General features: G+C 44.0%; 1 long non-coding RNA gene across 4 annotated transcripts in view; it reads right to left on the reverse strand.

Moving 5' to 3' along the window:
• LOC126994764 (uncharacterized) overlaps positions 1-18,462 on the reverse strand; it is a 33,474-nt gene that overhangs the window by 11,176 nt on the left and 3,836 nt on the right. For 2 of the 4 annotated variants that reach the window (XR_007749560.1, XR_007749559.1), the window contains exons 2-10: positions 18,309-18,426; positions 17,105-17,282; positions 16,891-16,977; positions 15,743-16,347; positions 12,242-12,327; positions 11,611-11,739; positions 6,741-6,804; positions 3,545-3,696; positions 2,862-3,072 (exon numbers count right to left, since the gene is read on the reverse strand). This is a non-coding gene — a long non-coding RNA (uncharacterized LOC126994764). The remainder of the gene's footprint in view (positions 1-2,861; positions 3,073-3,544; positions 3,697-6,740; positions 6,805-11,610; positions 11,740-12,241; positions 12,328-15,742; positions 16,348-16,890; positions 16,978-17,104; positions 17,283-18,308; positions 18,427-18,462) is intronic. The other 2 variants (XR_007749561.1, XR_007749562.1) reach the window with 2 other exon arrangements.

Below are 18,462 nucleotides of genomic sequence, written 5' to 3' on the forward strand. Positions count from 1 at the left end.
ACTGGCTATGCCCCTGGGAGTGTGACAAGAGGGAATAGTAAGAAATTGAAGAAGAGGGACTGTAGGAGAGACGTCAAGAAATACAGTTTTCCATACAGAAGCACAACAACATGGAACGGACTTGACGAGGAGACTGTATGTGCAAAAACGATTCATGAATTTAAAGCCAAACTGGATAATAAGCATTACAGAGACGGGACAGCACAAGCCTAGTACGGCTCTTTTCCTGTATTTCACAACTAGGTAAGTACACTGGATCTCAAAAGTATCGATGCAGAGGGTGCCCGATGCCGTCCAAAAACGTTCACACAGGTGGTGGTGTTGTGGGTGGGAAGGGTTGGTATGTCTGGCTGTGGCTAGTTCGGAAGGTCAGAATCACTGGGCTCATGGTTCGGAACAGTGTTCACGAAAGCCTAACATAGTCATTGTCGGCCAACAACGTCTGTCAGTTCCGATGGAGACCTCAGAGTCAACACGTGGAGCTATCGTTGCCCTACATGAAGCGGGCCACACCAATTCCGATATTGCGTATCCACCGCACCGTATCCACCGCAACACAGTAGCAAGGTGGATACGGCGACATGAAGACACTGGTGAAACAGAAGACATGCCACGGGTCGGCCGGCCACGCTGCACCCCCCCCCCAGAACGATCAGATAAATTATGTGATTGACATGATACACTGCCAGTATAATACTAATTACAGTTATATGAGGCATAATGATGACATGCTAGTGTGTAAACGATGTTGACAATGTTACGTAATACCGCTAACCATCAGCCGTCTGTATCTTTATCTGTGTATTCCTTTATTGTTTACTAGGCCATAGTAAATGCCACTGCCGCTGCTTCAAAAACGTTGACGTGCTCCTGGACAAACCTTCACAGCTGAACTGGTGGCATCCATGCCCAGACGGCTGAATGCTGTGTTAGGAGCGGGTGGAGGATATACTCAATATTGATAATTAATAAAGTTGTGAAAACATGTTACTTTCGTTTCCCTGACCATATGACACATTATACTATAAATGTAGTCTTATTAGAGCATATCGTAATATAGTAAATTATTGTGCCTAATGGATCATATTATGATAGCGAGCCAACTACCAATTCATCAACAATGCATAGGTATTGCACAGTGCATTTCGTAGGTGATGTGTTAACGTGACACATGACGCGTTAGGCATAGGTATTGCACAGTGCATTTCGTATAGGTGATGTGTTAACGTGACACATGACGCGTTAGGCATAGGCATTACACAGTGCATTTCGTAGGTGATGTGTTAACGTGACACATGACGCGTTAGGCATAGGTATTGCACAGTGCATTTCGTAGGTGATGTGTTAACGTGACACATGACGCGTTAGGCATAGGTATTGCACAGTGCATTTCGTAGGTGATGTGTTAACGTGACACATGACGCGTTAGGCATAGGTATTGCACAGTGCATTTCGTAGGTGATGTGTTAACGTGACACATGACGCGTTAGGCATAGGTATTGCACAGTGCATTTCGTAGGTGATGTGTTAACGCGACACATGGGGCGTTAGATGTATTGACTCAAGATAAGAGTCGTTGTTTATCACATGCTAGCACTATCAGCGCATAATGATGGCCCTGTATACGTAACCACCTGTGTGAACCATATTACCGTATATCTGTCTCCCATGATAAATTACCAACGTCACACTGTGTGACCAATGTCTGTTTCTATAAACACTAAAATAAGCTATATAATTATATAGTAGGAAGGGGATATCGGTACTGGTAGTTGTATGGCATCTCTGGACATCAGGGCTACCAACATGTGGCACGTCGGACACCAACATTTCACTGACGATCGAACTGTTGTCCAAAATGTTTCACACACATTGTGCACCGATACTTGTGCGATCCAGTGTACCTAATACTAATACCAATTTACAAATTGTGGAATAAAATGGAAGAAGTAGATAACGAGTTGCTTTCCATATACGTACAGGGGCCTTGTCCGCCCTCGTATGGAGTATGCATCTCACGTGTGGGGGGGCTCCACTCACACAGCTCTTCGTCTCATCAGCTCTCCTCCTCTTACTGACAGCCTTCTACCTCTTAAATTCCACCGCGATATTGCTTCTCTTTCTATCTTCTAACGATATTTTCACGCTGACTGCTCTTCTGAACTTGCTAACTGCATGCCTCCCCCCCTCCCGCGGGCCCGCTGCACACGACTTTCTACTCATGCTCATCCCTATACTGTCCAAAATTCTTATGCAAGAGTTAACCAGCATCTCCATTTTTTCATCCCCCTTCACTGGTAAACTCTGGAACAGCCTTCCTTCATCTGTATTTCCTCCTGCCTATGACTTGACCTCCTTCAAGAAGAATGTATCAAGACACCTGTCCACCCGAAATTTACCTCTCTTCTGGCTACTCTTTACTTTTTACTCTTGTGGGAGGCGTGTAACAGGCTTTTTTTTAATCTTTTCGTTACCCTTACTCCAAAATATAATAAAAAAAAATATAAAAATGCTAGCCTAACTTTCACTATTCCAGAGTGAGTATGGCCACAGAAACTCGCCTTGCAGCTCTCGCTAGCTTTCTCACTTTGTGTGGCCACGACCTTACACTCTCAGCCCTAAATCAGCCCTCTAAAAAGCCCCAAACCAGCCCGTTCTTAAATCCATAGCACCCTGACAGCTCCTTCTCAGCCCCTTTCCTTCCCTTCTACTCCTTTCAGCCCCAGGCACCAAAATCAGCCCCAAAAATTACCCGTCACTTTTTTTGTCTCTCAGCACTGATAGTAACCTTACAGTCTTATCCCTGCCCTCTCGCCCTTAAAAACAGCCCCTTCAGACCCCAATCAGCCGCAATCACCCACCTCTTAGATCGGCGAGGGCTACGGTGTCTCCTAGGCTTGGGTGACCCGTACTTGATCTTGAGGTTGCAGGCGGGTTCGATCTTAGTATAGGATGTCATGCAGCTCAGCCTGGGACAGTCCTGGGTTAGCTTGGAGGTGGAGTGTGACGCGCCGACGCAGCTCCTCGGGAAGTTTCCAGTGACAAGACTCCGAGGGTGACCGAGATCTTAAACTATGGGGTAAGGGAGGGGTTATGAGGGGGGTTGGGGGGGGAGGGGAAGGGAGGGGAGGAGAAGGAAGGGAAGGGAAGGGAAGGGAAGGGGGAGGTTCAAGAAGAAAACAAATAAGAAAAAAAATGTATGAAAAGAAAATTTATATTATAAGGACAGAAAAAAATATAAAGAAGAAGAAGAGGAGGAGGAGGAAAGGGAGGAAGGGGAGGGAAGAAGGAAATAATTATAAATATGAAATAGTTAAAAATAATAAATAATAACTAAAATAAAATAAATAAATATATAAAAAGTGTGTAACTCTCTCTCTCTCTCTCTCTCTCTCTCTCTCTCTCTCTCTCTCTCTCTCTCTCTCTCTCTCTCTCTCTCTCATTTTCTTATTTATTTTGTCTTTCTCTTCTTACATGCCTCTTCTAACCCTTCCCCCTCCTCCTCCTCCTCCTCCATAGCTATGCTTCCTACGTCTCCTCTTACGGGAGTCCCGATGCTGTAAGGAATCCACTTCTGTGTCCACTCCAGACAGCTGGTATCCACTCTTAGGGGTCAGGTCGTGAACGGTGGCTGTGTGACCCCCGACCCGCATGTGGTGACCTGTTGTGACCTGCGCACGTTGTGGCTCATCTGACCTGTGGATGTGGGGACTTTATTTTTTTTTGATGAGAGAGAGAGAGAGAGAGAGAGAGAGAGAGAGAGAGAGAGAGAGAGAGAGAGAGAGAGAGAGAGAGAGAGAGAGAGATGCGTATGATGCCCTCTAGCCCCCCCAAAAGCTGCCAAAAGTACAGGCCTGAGATGAAATGTGAAAAAGGGCGAGTTGAAGGGGAAAAAAAAGAAAAAAAAAAAAAAAAAAAAAGACATTAGTCAGGTTACATTAGGTTACGTTAGGTTAAGTTAGTTTGATTTAATTTGGCATGCTCAGATTAAGTGTGGAAACGAGGGGTCGTGGGGTTCAAAGTTTCCCATTAAGGAGGTTACGTTAGGTTAGGGCAGTGTGACCCCTTGACTGGATTTCCTACCAGAATACCTCACCAAGCTACAGGAATGGACCAAAACTGTCTGCTACAATTCAATGAAGAAAAATGTAAAGTCCTGCACCTTGGGAGGGGATATCCAGCACACCAATACCACATGGGAAACACTCCACTATCCACCACAGAGGCAGAGTAAGACCTGGGAGTATATGTTACCAGGTCACCAATGAAGGGATATCCAGCACACCAATACCACATGGGAAACACTCCACTATCCACCACAGAAGCAGAGTGGGACCTGGGAGTATATGTTACCAGGCCACCAATGAAGGGATATCCAGCACACCAATACCACATGGGAAACACTCCACTATCCACCACAGAGGCAGAGAAAGACGTGGGACTATATGTTACCAGGCTACCAGTGAAGGGATATCCAGCACACCAATACCACATGGGAAACACTCCACTATCCACCACAAAGAAAGACTAGGGACTCTATATGACCAGGCTACCAGTGAGGGCAAAATCCTTGCCAACCACAGTGGACGGGTTAATTCAGCATGCTCAGATTAAATTTGAAAACAAGGGGGATCGAGAATAGATTTTAATTGAGAATAGATGGCGCCACTATAAACACTTGCCTGTGCCAAGATGGGCTCGGACCGACCACCAGGCCCATAAAAAAGAAAGCCTAACAGCACTGTGGGCTCGGGCGTACAAATAACAAATAAAAAAAAAATAATAAATGCGAAAACGATGGGGGAGTCAAGGAAGTCTGTTCGATAGGTTACGTTAAGTTAGTTTTAAAGTTTTTGGCATGCGGTGTAGCCAACCAAAGTTAACTCGTCCGCTGCGATTGTCAGGGACTTTGCCTTCACTGGTAGCCTGGTAACATAATAGTCCCAGGTCTGTCTCTGTGGTGGATAGTGGAGTGTTTCCCTTGTGGTATTGGTGTGCTGGATATCCCTTCACTGGTAGCCTGGTAACATATACTCCCAGGTCTTTCTCTGCCTCTATGGTGGATAGTGGAGTGTTTCCCATGTGGTATTGGTGTGCTGGATACCCCTTCACTGGTAGCCTAGTTACATATACTCCCAGGTCTTACTCTGCCTCTGTGGTGGATAGTGGAGTGTTTCCCATGTGGTATTGATGTGCTGGATATCCCTTCACTGGTAGCCTGGTAACATACACTCCCAGGTCTTACTCTGCTTCTATAGTGGATAGTGGAGTGTTTCCCATGTGGTATTGGTGTGCTGGATATCCCTTCACTGGTAGCCTGGTAACATAAGAACATAAGAACATAAGAACGCAGGAGTCTGCAAGAGGCCGGTAGGCCTGTACGAGGCAGCTCCATACACTCCCAGGTCTTACTCTGCCTCTGTGGTGGATAGTGGAGTGTTTCCCATGTGGTATTGGTGTGCTGGATATCCCTTCACTGGTAGCCTGGTAACATACACTCCCAGGTCTTACTCTGCCTCTGTGGTGGATAGTAGAGTGTTTCCCATGTGGTATTGGTGTGCTGGATATCCCTTCACTGGTAGCCTGGTAACATACACTCCCAGGTCTTACTCTGCCTCTGTGGTGGATAGTAGAGTGTTTCCCATGTGGTATTGGTGTGCTGGATATCCCCTCCCAAGGTGCAGGACTTGACATTTTTCTTGACTGAATTGTAGCCGTAGATACTTTTTGTTCCATTCCTGTAGCTTGGTGAGGTTGGACTGTAGGAAATCCATAGTCAAGAGGTTAAGTGTTAGGGAAAAAAAATATTAATAATAAATAAATAAATAAATAAATAAAGAGTATTAGGTAAATTATGTTCATGTTCGGGTTAGTTTAGATGTTTTCAGCTTGCAGTGTGGGTCAGCGGAAGTTAAGTGTATGTATTTACCTAGTTGTATTTACCTATTTGTAGTTTTACAGAGCCTGGGCTTTACGCTTGTGTGGTCCCGTCTCCGTATCTATATTTGTCCAACTTTTCCTTAAAGCTTTGCACACTCCTCGCTGATACTACATCCTCACTTAGTCTGTTCCAAACCTCTTTATTTCTTTGCGGGAAGCTATATTTCTTTGTCTCTCAAGCATCTTCCCTTCCTCAATTTTTTACGATGTCCTCTTGTGTTCCTGATTGTACTTCCTTCTCTCAGTAGTAACTCACCGTTATCTACTTCTTCCATTTTACTCAACAATTTATAGATTTGTATTAGGTCTCCCCTTTCTCTTCTTTGTTCTAGTGTTGGCAAGTCTTTCCTCATATGTCAATCCCTCCAGCTCTGGAACCATTTTTGTCGCCATCCTTTGTATTCTTTCTAGTTTCTTTATGTGTTTCTTCTTATGGGGAGACCACACTGCCTCCGCATATTCCAATTTTGGTCTGATCACAGTGGTAATGAATTTTTTCATCATATCCATGTAGTGGAATGCTATTCCTATATTTCTCACCATGTTATACATATCACCGAATATCTGATTAACATGACTCTCAGCCTCAGGCTGTTTGTTATCTTGCATTATTGATCCCAGATCTTTCTCTTCATGTACTTTCTTTAATATTTCACCATCTCCCATTTTATACGTCCATTTTTTTTTTGTGTGTGTGTGGGTAAAATAAACCTGAAAACCTTCACTTCCTTACACAACAGGTAAACACACACACACACACACACACACACACACACACACACACACACACACACACGTACCTGTTTAGCAAGCCGCCCCAAAGCCATGACTCCATCTTGGTTCACCTGTGCAGGAACCCGACACCTGTGGAAGAAGAAGAAGAGTTGTGTCCATGGGGCCGCTTTCAGTCACTTTGCTTTGATCGCTGCCAATGGCGGCGATCAACGCTACAGTGTTCCACGTGAAACTGGCCTACAGGGGAGTGGCGGCAGCAGGGGAAGCAAGAGGTGTTGAGAGTGTGCCAAGGTGCTGGGCCAGGCTAACCCCGCAGCCGCCACTACCACCCCATCGGCCAGTTTGACACGGAAATACTATAGCCGCCATTGGTAACGGTCAAACCAAACAAAGTGACTGTGAAGCGGCCCATAGTCTTAAATGTCTGGGGCTACATTAGCTTAGGTTAGCTTAAATTTATTCCCCTTTCTCAGATGATATGTGAAGACAGGGGGGGGGGGGGACAAGGCCCCCTGTTAGGTTATTCATGCCAGGGTGAGTTAGGTTAGATTTTTTGGGCTGCAGTGTATTCAGACAGAGGTTTAGGATAGTGGGGAGGATGTTGAAATAAGCTGGTGTTTGGTGCCAGAAACAGCTGCCTGAGTTTGGCTACTTAAATACACACCAAAATCTACCACAAAAAGTAGTTTGGCTACCTGATTACTTAAATGCACACCAAAATCTACCACAAAAAATAGTTTGGCTACCCAATTTCTTAAATAAACACCAGAATCTACCACAAAAAATAGTTTGGCTACCCAATTTCTTAAATAAACACCAGAATCTACCACAAAAAATAGTTTGGCTACCCAATTTCTTAAATACACACCAAAATCTACCACAAAAAATAGTTTGGCTACCCAATTTCTTAAATAAACACCAAAATCTACCACAAAAAATAGTTTGGCTACCTGATTACTTAAATAAACACCAAAATCTGCCACAAAAAATAGTTTGGCTACCTGATTACTTAAATACACACCAAAATCTACCACAAAAAATAGTTTGGCTACCCAATTTCTCAAATAAACACCAGAATCTACCACAAAAAATAGTTTGGCTACCCAATTTCTTAAATAAACACCAGAATCTACCACAAAAAATAGTTTGGCTACCCAATTTCTTAAATAAACACCAAAATCTACCACAAAAAATAGTAAGGCTATCCAATTTCCTAAATACACACAGTCGTAAAGGACATGAAATCTGAAAGGAGAATGGCAGAGAGTGGAGTGCCTCAAGGATCAGTATTGGCAGCATTACTTTTCCTGGTATATATAAATGTTATGCCGGAGAAAGTAAGCAGTTACATGAGTCTGTTTGCAGACATTGGGAAATTGCTGAGACATATAAGAAACAGTAAAGACTGAAATTTCGCAAGAGGACCTGAATAAGATCTGGGACTGGAGTATGAAATGGCAGATGGAATTCAATGTGAATAAATGTCATGTAATGGAAATGGGACAAGAGTGAAGGGAGACCAAAATGAACATATAGAATGGGAGATGGAGAAATATTAAAAAAAAGTTCAAGAAGAGAGAGATCTGGGAGTGACAATACAAGATAATCAACAGCCTGAGAGTCATGTTAATAGGATATTCAGAGATACGAATAGAATGGTAAGAAATACAGGATTACCATTCCACTACACGGATAAGGATATGATAAGGATAAGGATAAGGATAAGGAAACAACAATAAAAAAAAAAACGCTACTCGCTGCTCCCACAAAAAGAATCAAAAGAGGTGGCCGAAAGAGAGGTCAATTTCGGGAGGAGAGGTGTCCTGATACCCTCCTCTTGAAAGAGTTCAAGTCATAGGCAGGAGGAAATACAGATGAAGGAAGATTGTTCCAGAGTTTACCAGCGTGAGGGATGAAAGAGTGAAGATGCTGGGTGACTCTTGCATAAGGGGTTTGGACAGTATAGGGATGAGCATGAGTAGAAAGTCGTGTGCAGCGGGGCCGCGGGAGGGGGGGAGGCATGCAGTTAGCAAGTTCAGAAGAGCAGTCAGCATGAAAATATCGATAGAAGATAGAAAGAGACGCAACATGGCGGCAGAAATTTGAGAGGTAGAAGACTATCAGTATGAGGAGGAGAGCTGACGGCAGTGCTGCCGTCAGGGTCAAGGAGTGGAGGGAATGATGAAGAAGTGAAGTTGGAGGAGATATTTTTGGCTAGGTGCCAGAAGTCACGGGAAGAATTAGAAAAAGCAAGGTTTTGACATTTGCCATGGATGAAAGTGGTTTTGGTAAGTTGAAGAATAGATTTTGAACGATTTTGGGCGAAAATGTAAAGATCATGGTTAGCAGGAGTGCAAAGGCTCTGGTACCTTTTGTGAGTTGCCTCTCTATCTCTGACAGCATGAAAACAAGCTTGGTTAGCTTAGTTACTACTAAGAGAAGGAAGAAACACCAGCAACACAATTGAGAAAGGGAAGATGCTTGAGAGACAAAGAAATATAGCTTCCCGCAAAGAAACCTGGAGGTTTGGAACAGACTAAATGAGGATGTAGTATTGGCAAAGAGTGTGCATAACTTTAAGGAAAAGCTGGATAAATACAGATATGGAGACAGGAAAAAACGAAAGAAATGCAGAAAATATCTCCTCAAGTAAAATAAATGAAGTTATGGATGAGAATGGAAAGATGTTGAAAGACAGGGAAGCTGTGAAGGAGAGATGGGGAGAATATTTCAAAAACTTAATGAATTTTGAGGATGGACGTCCAGCGGCTGTAACAGCAGCAGTTTTGAGTAGAGGTAGAGGAGGAGTATATATAGAAAGAACTATAACATATGAACAAGTAACTCAGGCAATAAAAAGATTAAAAAATGGAAAGGCAGCAGGAATTGATGGAATCACAGCAGAAATGTTGAAGTGTGGAGGAGATGAAGTCGTGAAATGGATGGTCAAGATATGTGAAGTAGCATGGGAGGGGGGGGGGGGTGCCAGCAGACTGGACGAAAGCCATCATTGTCCCAGTTTACAAGGGGAAGGGCAGGAGAGGGGAATGTGGGAGCTATAGAGGTATAAGTCTCCTGAGTATACCCGGAAAGGTATATGGAAGAGTCATAATAGAGAGGGTGCAAAGACTTACAGAAGAGAAAATCAGTGAAGAGCAAGGAGGCTTCAGGAAGGGAAGGGGATGTGTGGATCAGATATTTGCCTTCAGGATGGTAGTAGAAAAAATAATAGCAAAAGGAAAGAAACTATACGCTGCCTTCATGGATTTGGAAAAAGCTTATGACAGAGTGGATTGGATTGCATTGTGGGATGTTTTAAAGATTTATGGTGTGGGAGGAAAACTGCTTAGTGCAATAAAGTCTTTCTATGAGGATGCATCTGCATGTGTCAAAATTACTGGAGAAACAAGTGAACATTTTGAGATAAAAGTGGGCTTAAGACAAGGGTGTGTCATGTCACCATGGTTATTCAATATTTATATGGATGGTGTTATTAGGGAAATTAAGGGCAAAGTTGGAGAAGTTGGAGTAAGACTGTTCGATGAGGGAAGGAAGTGGGTACTGAATTCAGTACTGTTTGCTGATGACACGGTGCTCATTGCAGAAAATGAAAGTGACCTATAAAATTTGGTCAGTGTTTTTGATAGTGTCTGTAACAGGAGAAAGCTGAAAGTAAATGTCAACAAAAGTAAAGTGATGGTTTGTGAGCAAAGTAGAAGTGAGGTTGTAGATTTTGTATGCCCATATAGAGTGGGAATTGAATGTGAAAAAGAATGCAAAATAATTTTGAATGGTGAGGAAATGGAGGAGGTCAATGAGTTTAAGTACCTTGGATCAGTTATGTGTAAGCATGGTGGTATGGAGGGAGAGATAAGAGAAAGGGCATTGCAAGGAAGAAGGGTGGTAGGGTCTTTGGGACGAATCATGAATGGCAGAAGTGTGAGCATGGAGGTAAAGAGGGATTTGAGAAATACAATAATAGTACCAACCCTCACATATGCAAGTGAAACATGGGCCTGGAATGAAAGTCAGAGGTCTAGAGTGCAGGCAGTGGAAATGAGTTATTTGAGGAGCGCTTGTGGTGTGAGTAGAATGGATGGAATGAGTAATGAAAGTGTGTACGAGCGTTTTGGAATGTGTCACAGGGGTGAAGGGAAGAAGTGTGGAGTGGTGGAAGAAGTGAAGCGACAGACTTTAAAGTGGTTTGGCCACATGGAGCGAATGGAGGAGAGTAAGATGACCAGAAGGGTGTATGTGAGTGAGAGAGAGGGAGGGAATACTAGAGGACGACCTCCAGTGAAATGGAGGGATAGGGTGCAAGAGTACGTTAGGGAGAGGGGGGGATAGATCTTTGAGAAACTTTGAGCAGGCAAGGAGGGAGTGTCTGGATAGAGAAAGTTGGAAGCTCTTCTGCTGTGGCCATCTCCTGGAAATGATGATGATGAATACTGTCCTACAGAAAGCCAAGGAAACCCCAATAAACTCTCAAGGTGGCAGAACAGCTTTATGGAAAGTTATAAGAGAACTTGGGTTTAGATTTAAGAAGTGTTGGAATGGAAGACATATTACTGGAGCACCAAGACATTGTGGCAGCCAGAGACAACTTGTACCTCAGACAAACTGGAAAGAATAGATACAGTGATGACCCAGACCAGAAGTGTGTGTGTGTGTGTGTGTGTGTGTGTGTGTGTGTGTGAGAGAGAGAGAGAGAGAGAGAGAGAGAGAGAGAGAGAGAGAGAGAGAGAGAGAATAACACTTTCATGAACTTAATCCCAGCCTAAGGTAACACTGGTGTGGTCACGGACGACAAGCTCAGTTTTTCCGAGGTGGAGGAATTAGTAGGAAAGAAAAAAGAGATACTACGGTAACCTCATCATCAACATTCCTCTGGCCATGCCTGGGACAGTGATCAAAGTCCCTCTCTCTCTCCCTCACCTTCCACGGCAGCAGGGTGAGGAGGAGGAGGAGGAGGAGGAGGAGGAGCCCAGCGAGTATGGCCCACCAGGGAACACTTGGGGCTGTGTCCAGGGGCTTGGCAGGGGTGGCCACGTCCCTGCTGTGGATCTGTGGAGGGTTACAACAGGTCAGGAAGGGTCAATGTGTGTGTGTTTACCTGTGTTTGTATATGGAAAAGGGTTACAATCTCTTAGGGGTGAGAAACTTGTCATACGAGGACAGACCCAAACATTTAAACCTGCATTCTCTAGAAAAGCGAAGGGTGTGAGGAGACGATGGAGGTTTACAAATGTATGAAAGGCTTTAATTAGTAAGGGGTGTTAATAAGGCTTTGGTGGTGTGAGGGCCGGGTAGAAGAGGTTAGATGATTTCATGGAAAGTGAGGAGCTGCCTTGTGTTGGCCTATCAGCCTCTTGCAGACTCCTTATTATCTTATGTTACATTATGCTCTTGAGATAATGCTTGAGTAAACTGATGGATGCCTCCTCCTCCTCCTCATAGGCTAGGCTACTCTTATGGCTTGAAATAACACATATAATGAATGCCTGACTCAGCGATGGGTTAGCTCAGGCAGGGGTTATGTCCCTCACTGACAGACGGACTGACTCACCGGGACGTCCTTGGGGTCAGTGCCGTGCGGTAGAGTGGCGACTCACTGGACCGCATGACTGGAGACAATGACGTCCTGATGGGGCACTGGCGGGGCGACGCGGGGCAGCAGAGGACACGGCACAACAGGGCAGGGATGACAGGGAGGATTGAGTTTAGTTATGCACACGGCAGAGGTCAGGTCAGGTCATGGGGGGTCAGTGCGCTAGGCTACTACTGTTATTTTAGCTACTGTGTGTGCTAAGGATGTTAGTGTGTGTGTGTGTGTGTGTGTGTGTGTGTGTGTGTGTGTGTGTGTGTGTGTGTCATATTATTATTATTCCTGTTATTTTGAAAGTGTTCATTGATCCGTTTAATTTGTCAAGCGTAAGACTACCTAAGCCTTGCCTTGGGCATGAAAAACAGTATTGCCAGCTCTCCCTCACGAAGAAATGCCACCTATTAACAGCTTAAAAACAATGGCAGCTTTTACACTGTTTTCTGCCTCCCTTACATTCCATAGAGTTCATTTCCATCACTTTTTGGGGTCTGTTTGCTATTACTGACAGGGATAATGAGTGTGTTGGGTGTGGCCACTGACCCACAGCAGAGGTTCATGGGAAGCGTGTAGGGAACAGTGCCTGGCTGACTGACATTGCTGGGACTTTCTATCTTCTATCAATATTTCCACGCTGACTGCTCTTCTGAACTTGCTAACTGCATGTCTCCCCCCCTCCCGCGGCCCCGCTGCACACGACTTTCTACTCATGCTCATCCCTACACTGTCCAAACCCCTCATGCAAGAGTTAACCAGCATCTTCACTCTTTCATCCCTCACGCTGGTAAACTCTGGAACAATCTTCCTTCATCTGTATTTCCTCCTGCCTACCACTTGAACTCTTTCAAGAGGAGGGTATCAGGACACCTCTCCTTCCGAAATTGATCTTTCTTTCGGCCACCTCTTTTAATTCTTTTTTGGGAACAGCGAGTAGCGGGCTTTTTTTTATTATTGTTTTCTTTTTTTGTGTGCCCTTGAGCTGCCTCCTTTGCTGTAAAAAAAAAAAAAAAAAAAAAAAAAAAGGCCTGGGTCAATAGCCTATCCTCGGAGAGTTCAGATCTCACACGTCAACAATGGATAAGACTCTCTGGGTATATCCATGGGTAGAGTTACGAGCCTAGTTATAATATGACAAGGCTTTGGTAGAGGTTGTGTTAGTAGTAATGTTTCCATGGGCATTTTTATGAGCCAAGTGATAGCTTGACGAGGCTTTGGTAGATGTTGTGTTAGTAGTATTTCCATGGGTAGTTTTAAGAGCAAAGTGATAGTTTGACAAGGCTTTGGTAGATGTTGTGTTAGTAGTATTTCCATGGGTAGTTTTAAGAGCAAAGTGATAGTTTGACAAGGCTTTGGTAGAGGTTGTGTTAGTAATATTTCCATGGGTAGTTTTAAGAGCAAAGTGATAGTTTGACAAGGCTTTGGTAGAGGTTGTGTTAGTAATATTTCCATGGGTAGTTTTAAGAGCAAAGTGATAGTTTGACAAGGCTTTGGTAGAGGTTGTGTTAGTAGTATTTCCATGGGTAGTTTAAGAGCAAGTGATAGTTTGACAAGGCTTTGGTAGAGGTTGTGTTAGTAATATTTCCATGGGTAGTTTTAAGAGCAAAGTGATAGTTTGACAAGGCTTTGGTAGAGGTTATGTTAGTAATATTTCCATGGGTAGTTTTAAGAGCAAAGTGATAGTTTGACACGGCTTTGGTAGTGGTTGTGTTAGTAGTTTTACCATGGGCAGTTTTAAGAGCAAAGTGATAGTTTGACAAGGCTTTGGTAGTGGTTGTGTTAGTAGTATTACCATGGGCAGTTTTAAGAGCAAAGTGATAGTTTGACAAGGCTTTGGTAGTGGTTGTGTTAGTAGTCTTACCATGGGCAGTTTTAAGAGCAAAGTGATAGTTTGACAAGGCTTTGGTAGTGGTTGTGTTAGTTGTATTACCATGGGCAGTTTTAAGAGCAAAGTGATAGTTTGACACGGCTTTGGTAGTGGTTGTGTTAGTAGTATTTCCATGGGCAGTTTGAAGAGCAAAGTGATAGTTTGACACGGCTTTGGTAGTGGTTGTGTTAGTAGTATTTCCATGGGCAGTTTTAAGAGCAAAGTGATAGCTTGACAAGGCTTTGGTAGTGGTTGTGTTAGTAGTATTTCCATGGGCAGTTTTAAGAGCAAAGTGATTGTTTGACAAGGCTTTGGTTGACTCAAGGATAATTTCCGGTAAACAAGAGAAACTGTTATGCAATGTATCAATGCCTTTTTTTAAATGCATAATGAAAATAGTTCCAAATCACCAAGGATGAAGTATAAAATCGCTGTTGAACAACTCGGCTGAGTATGTCGGGGATGTGTCTGGAACAAGAGGTTCACAACACACTGCTTGAAACTTGCTTTCCAGAGGAATGTTAAGGATCACTGGATCTCGGAGTGGCATTCAACAGTAAATCATCATGCAGTACTTATGTGACTTATAAGGACAGTTTCTCTTTTCAAAGCTACTTAATAAGGTAACAAATTTGTACAGAATAAGTCTTTGTAAATTTAGAACTAATAACCACAGATTACCCATTGTTGTAAGAGGCAGGTTTACCAGAACCCCCAGAGAGGAAAGGTTTTGTGGCAAATGTGGTAACAATAGTCTAGGATTACCCATAGTAAGTAACAATAGTCTAGGATTACCCATAGTAAGTAACAATAGTCTAGGATTACCCATAGTAAGTAACAATAGTCTAGGATTACCCATAGTAAGTAACAATAGTCTAGGATTACCCATAGTAAGTAACAATAGTCTAGGACTACCCATTGTTGTAAGAGGCAGGGTTACCAGAACCCCCAGAGATAAGTTTTGTGTCAACAATAGTCTAGGAGATGAGTGCATGTCAGGTTTGAGTGCATAAGCATAAGTTGAAGCAGGCTTGTATACTATGATAAACAGTCTTCCTTCAGCTCACAAAAGCAAGACTTGCTTATCAACACAATGACACCATGCATGAAGTGTACTGTACATATACACAAGTAGTTAAAGACAGACTTGTTTACCGAGATGAACAGTGGACATGTTTAGAGACACACAGAAAAAGAAAGCATGCATCACTGTATATGGAGGGAGAGGAATGGAGGAAGAACAAAGAGAAGGGGAAGGAGGAGAAAATAGAAAAAAAAGAGAAAGAAAAGGAGAAAGAAAAGAAAAAGAATCACTACTACCAGGAGGAGGAGGAAGAGGGAGAAAAAGATAGATAAAGGAAAAGACTAATACTCTGATCTAAACCTATTAACACCTAACAATACTATATTTAACAACACCTAATCTTTCAACAATAAAACCTAGTCCAGAAAAAAAGGAAAACAGAGAGGAACCATTACCAGGAGAAAATGAGAAAAAGAAAGTTGAAAAGAGAAAAGAAGAAGGAATTATAATAAAACCTGCTCCAAACATAAATAAATACACGGATAAAAAGAATCACTACAAAGTCCACACTACTCACCAGCCACGTCCACTTTTGCCACCTGCCGCGACTTGTGTCCAATGACCAGACTGACATTGCCCAGCTTGGCAGAGGTCTTGGGAGCCGTGGCGCTGGGAACTCTTCTTTGGGAGGCACTCACACACCCAGCAAGGTCCATGTATCCAGCTGCTCCACCCACACCCAGCGTCAGTCTCTGCCTGTGCCCAATTTAAAGGGTTAAAAAGTTGTGACCATTTGATTGCATTCTTTTCCCTTGTCCAGCCTCCTAAGTCACCCAAACAGCAGGACAATCACTACCCTAACCATGCCTTCCCTTTCCCTTGTCCAGCCTCCTAAGTCACCCAAACAGCAGGACAATCACTACCCTAACCATGCCTTCCCTTTCCCTTGTCCAGCCTCCTAAGTCACCCAAACAGCAGGACAATCACTACCCTAACCATGCCTTCCCTTTCCCTTGTCCAGCCTCCTAAGTCACCCAAACAGCAAGACAATCACTCCACGACCGGCAGGGCGCTGAGGCTGCCAGACTGCTCCAGGTGGGCCTTTAGCTGGCTCACTACCCCGTGGAGGTGCTGCAGGCTGGACCCGTACTTGATCTGGAAGTCCAGACTCTTGCGGTTGACCTACACAGAGGAGGAACATAACGTTAAAACTGCAATTCTGGCTTCTGTTTCCTTTTACAAGTCATCATATTTTTGCAGACACTTAAAGTTATGTTCTGTCTGTGACAATCTCCTGTAAAGTCACAAAACAACAATGTCATATGAACTAAACCTCACAAGCCACCAACCTTGCTGGCTAAAGTTAACAGTCAGGAAAAATAACTTGAGGGACAGTAAAAGAAGTGGAGCAATGGTCACCAAGCCTGGCCACGACTGCACGGGCCAGGGTTTGAATCCCAGCCTGTGCAGGGCGTGCAGCTCACCCAGCTGTTCATCCTCCCCTTGAGGTGGGTCCATAAACAAGCAGCTGAGTAAACCAGGGGAAGGTACAGTGTGGCATTCCCAGGACTCCCCCTGGCCTGCCCCAGTGTGAGTGTTTCTTCCCCAACACAGGCTCAAAGGGCCAATGGTTTGCAGATGAGCACCACAGCCATGCCACAGGCACCTTTAAGAAGTGTGAGGACAAGCTAATGACTCATTAAACTCAGCCTCCACCAACCTCACCTGAGTAAAGCCAAGTGTGAGGAAGGCCTGGTGCCCTCCCTCGGCCAAGGGGGTACTCAGCAGCCTCAAGTTCCCGCCCTTCAAGTACTGAATCCAGACCAGAAGATATTGTGATGCATTTATATACAGCAGGAAATCATAAACTTATTGGAGACATGTAAGTCATCATAATTCATCTTCCTAATACTCTAATTTGAGGCAGTAACTGAGACACCTTTTGCTTGTAATTTGAGCCAGGAGCTCCATGAACCCTTACAGTCCCCTCCGCCAAGATGCCCCCCACGACTATGGGCCCGGAGAGGTGGCCAGCTGGACTCTGGCTGACAGCGCCGCCACTTCCATCAGCGACTCATACTCAGACCCAAGCTTCTTCCTGGGCTCCAGACGAGTCTCTGAAAGGATACACTGATGTGATTTGGCAGAAGACAAGGATGAGTCCAACACACATGTGCAAAGAATGCAAGCCCAGGTAGTGATGCCGGGGCACAGAGATATAACCAACACCATACCTCTTCTTTGAAAGGATATGACGACCTGACTTGGCAACAGAAGATGGGAGCAAAAACATGAGTAGGAGATTACAAGCTGGGATTGTGGTGCTGATGAGGCCGAATTAATACCAAGAACTCAATTTCTTTTTTACCTCTGAAATGACATATACAGCTGATGTGATTTGACAACATGAGTAAAAAAGGAACAAAAGAACCCAAGCTTGGCAATAATGCTGATGAGGCCTCAGGAAAACCAAAATATGCAAGTTGAGAGGAGGCTGTGACAGGGAGCGGGGCAGCAGGAGAACAGTGACGATGGTGAGGATGTGGAGTTAGAACCAAAACATGCAAGTCAGTGGAACCACGTGACGGGTGAATGGGGCAAGACTCTTGATCGAGAAGCAGGTTTAACCATGGCAATGATGAGCTGTTTCTTTACATCAAAGGAGGCAGCTGAGGAGCAAAAACAAAGGAAACAAAAACAGCCCACCCAACGCTGCTCAGGACTGTACAGGAAAATAGAATACAATAGCATTTACTCAGCACCAGTCAGTCTCAGCCCTCCACCAGTGACAAAGAAAGGACACAGCTGAGGGGATTTGACAACAGCTTACAGGGAAGAGCCATACACCAAGGGGGGCGAGAGAGAGAGAGAGAGAGAGAGAGAGAGAGAGAGAGAGAGAGAGAGAGAGAGAGAGAGAGAGAGAGAATCAGAATAATTTTATTTCCCTAAAAATTACTATACTCTATACATATAAAACACAAGATATATATTTACTAAAAATATAAATATAGGTATTAAATTGATGGAAAACTGATAATGTAAAATAATCTAAAAGTAAAAAGACTGAAAGAAAAATGTAAAGCTAATCTGGACTAAGAAGCCTCAATTAACTGTTGTGTGGCTTGGGGACCAACTTGGCTCACCAGTGTGTTGCACGAGCAGCTCCCTCGGAGGTTTGGGAAGCCGGACGTACGCGTGCTGCAGTACTAATCGTCTCAGGCTGACGCTGCCACCACTTCCCGAGGCCACGGAGAAGACTAACTGGGTGTTCACGGGGATTTCCATGATCAAGGTAAA

This window comes from Eriocheir sinensis, unplaced genomic scaffold (assembly GCF_024679095.1).
Source record: "Eriocheir sinensis breed Jianghai 21 unplaced genomic scaffold, ASM2467909v1 Scaffold87, whole genome shotgun sequence".
NCBI lineage: Eukaryota > Metazoa > Arthropoda > Malacostraca > Decapoda > Varunidae > Eriocheir > Eriocheir sinensis.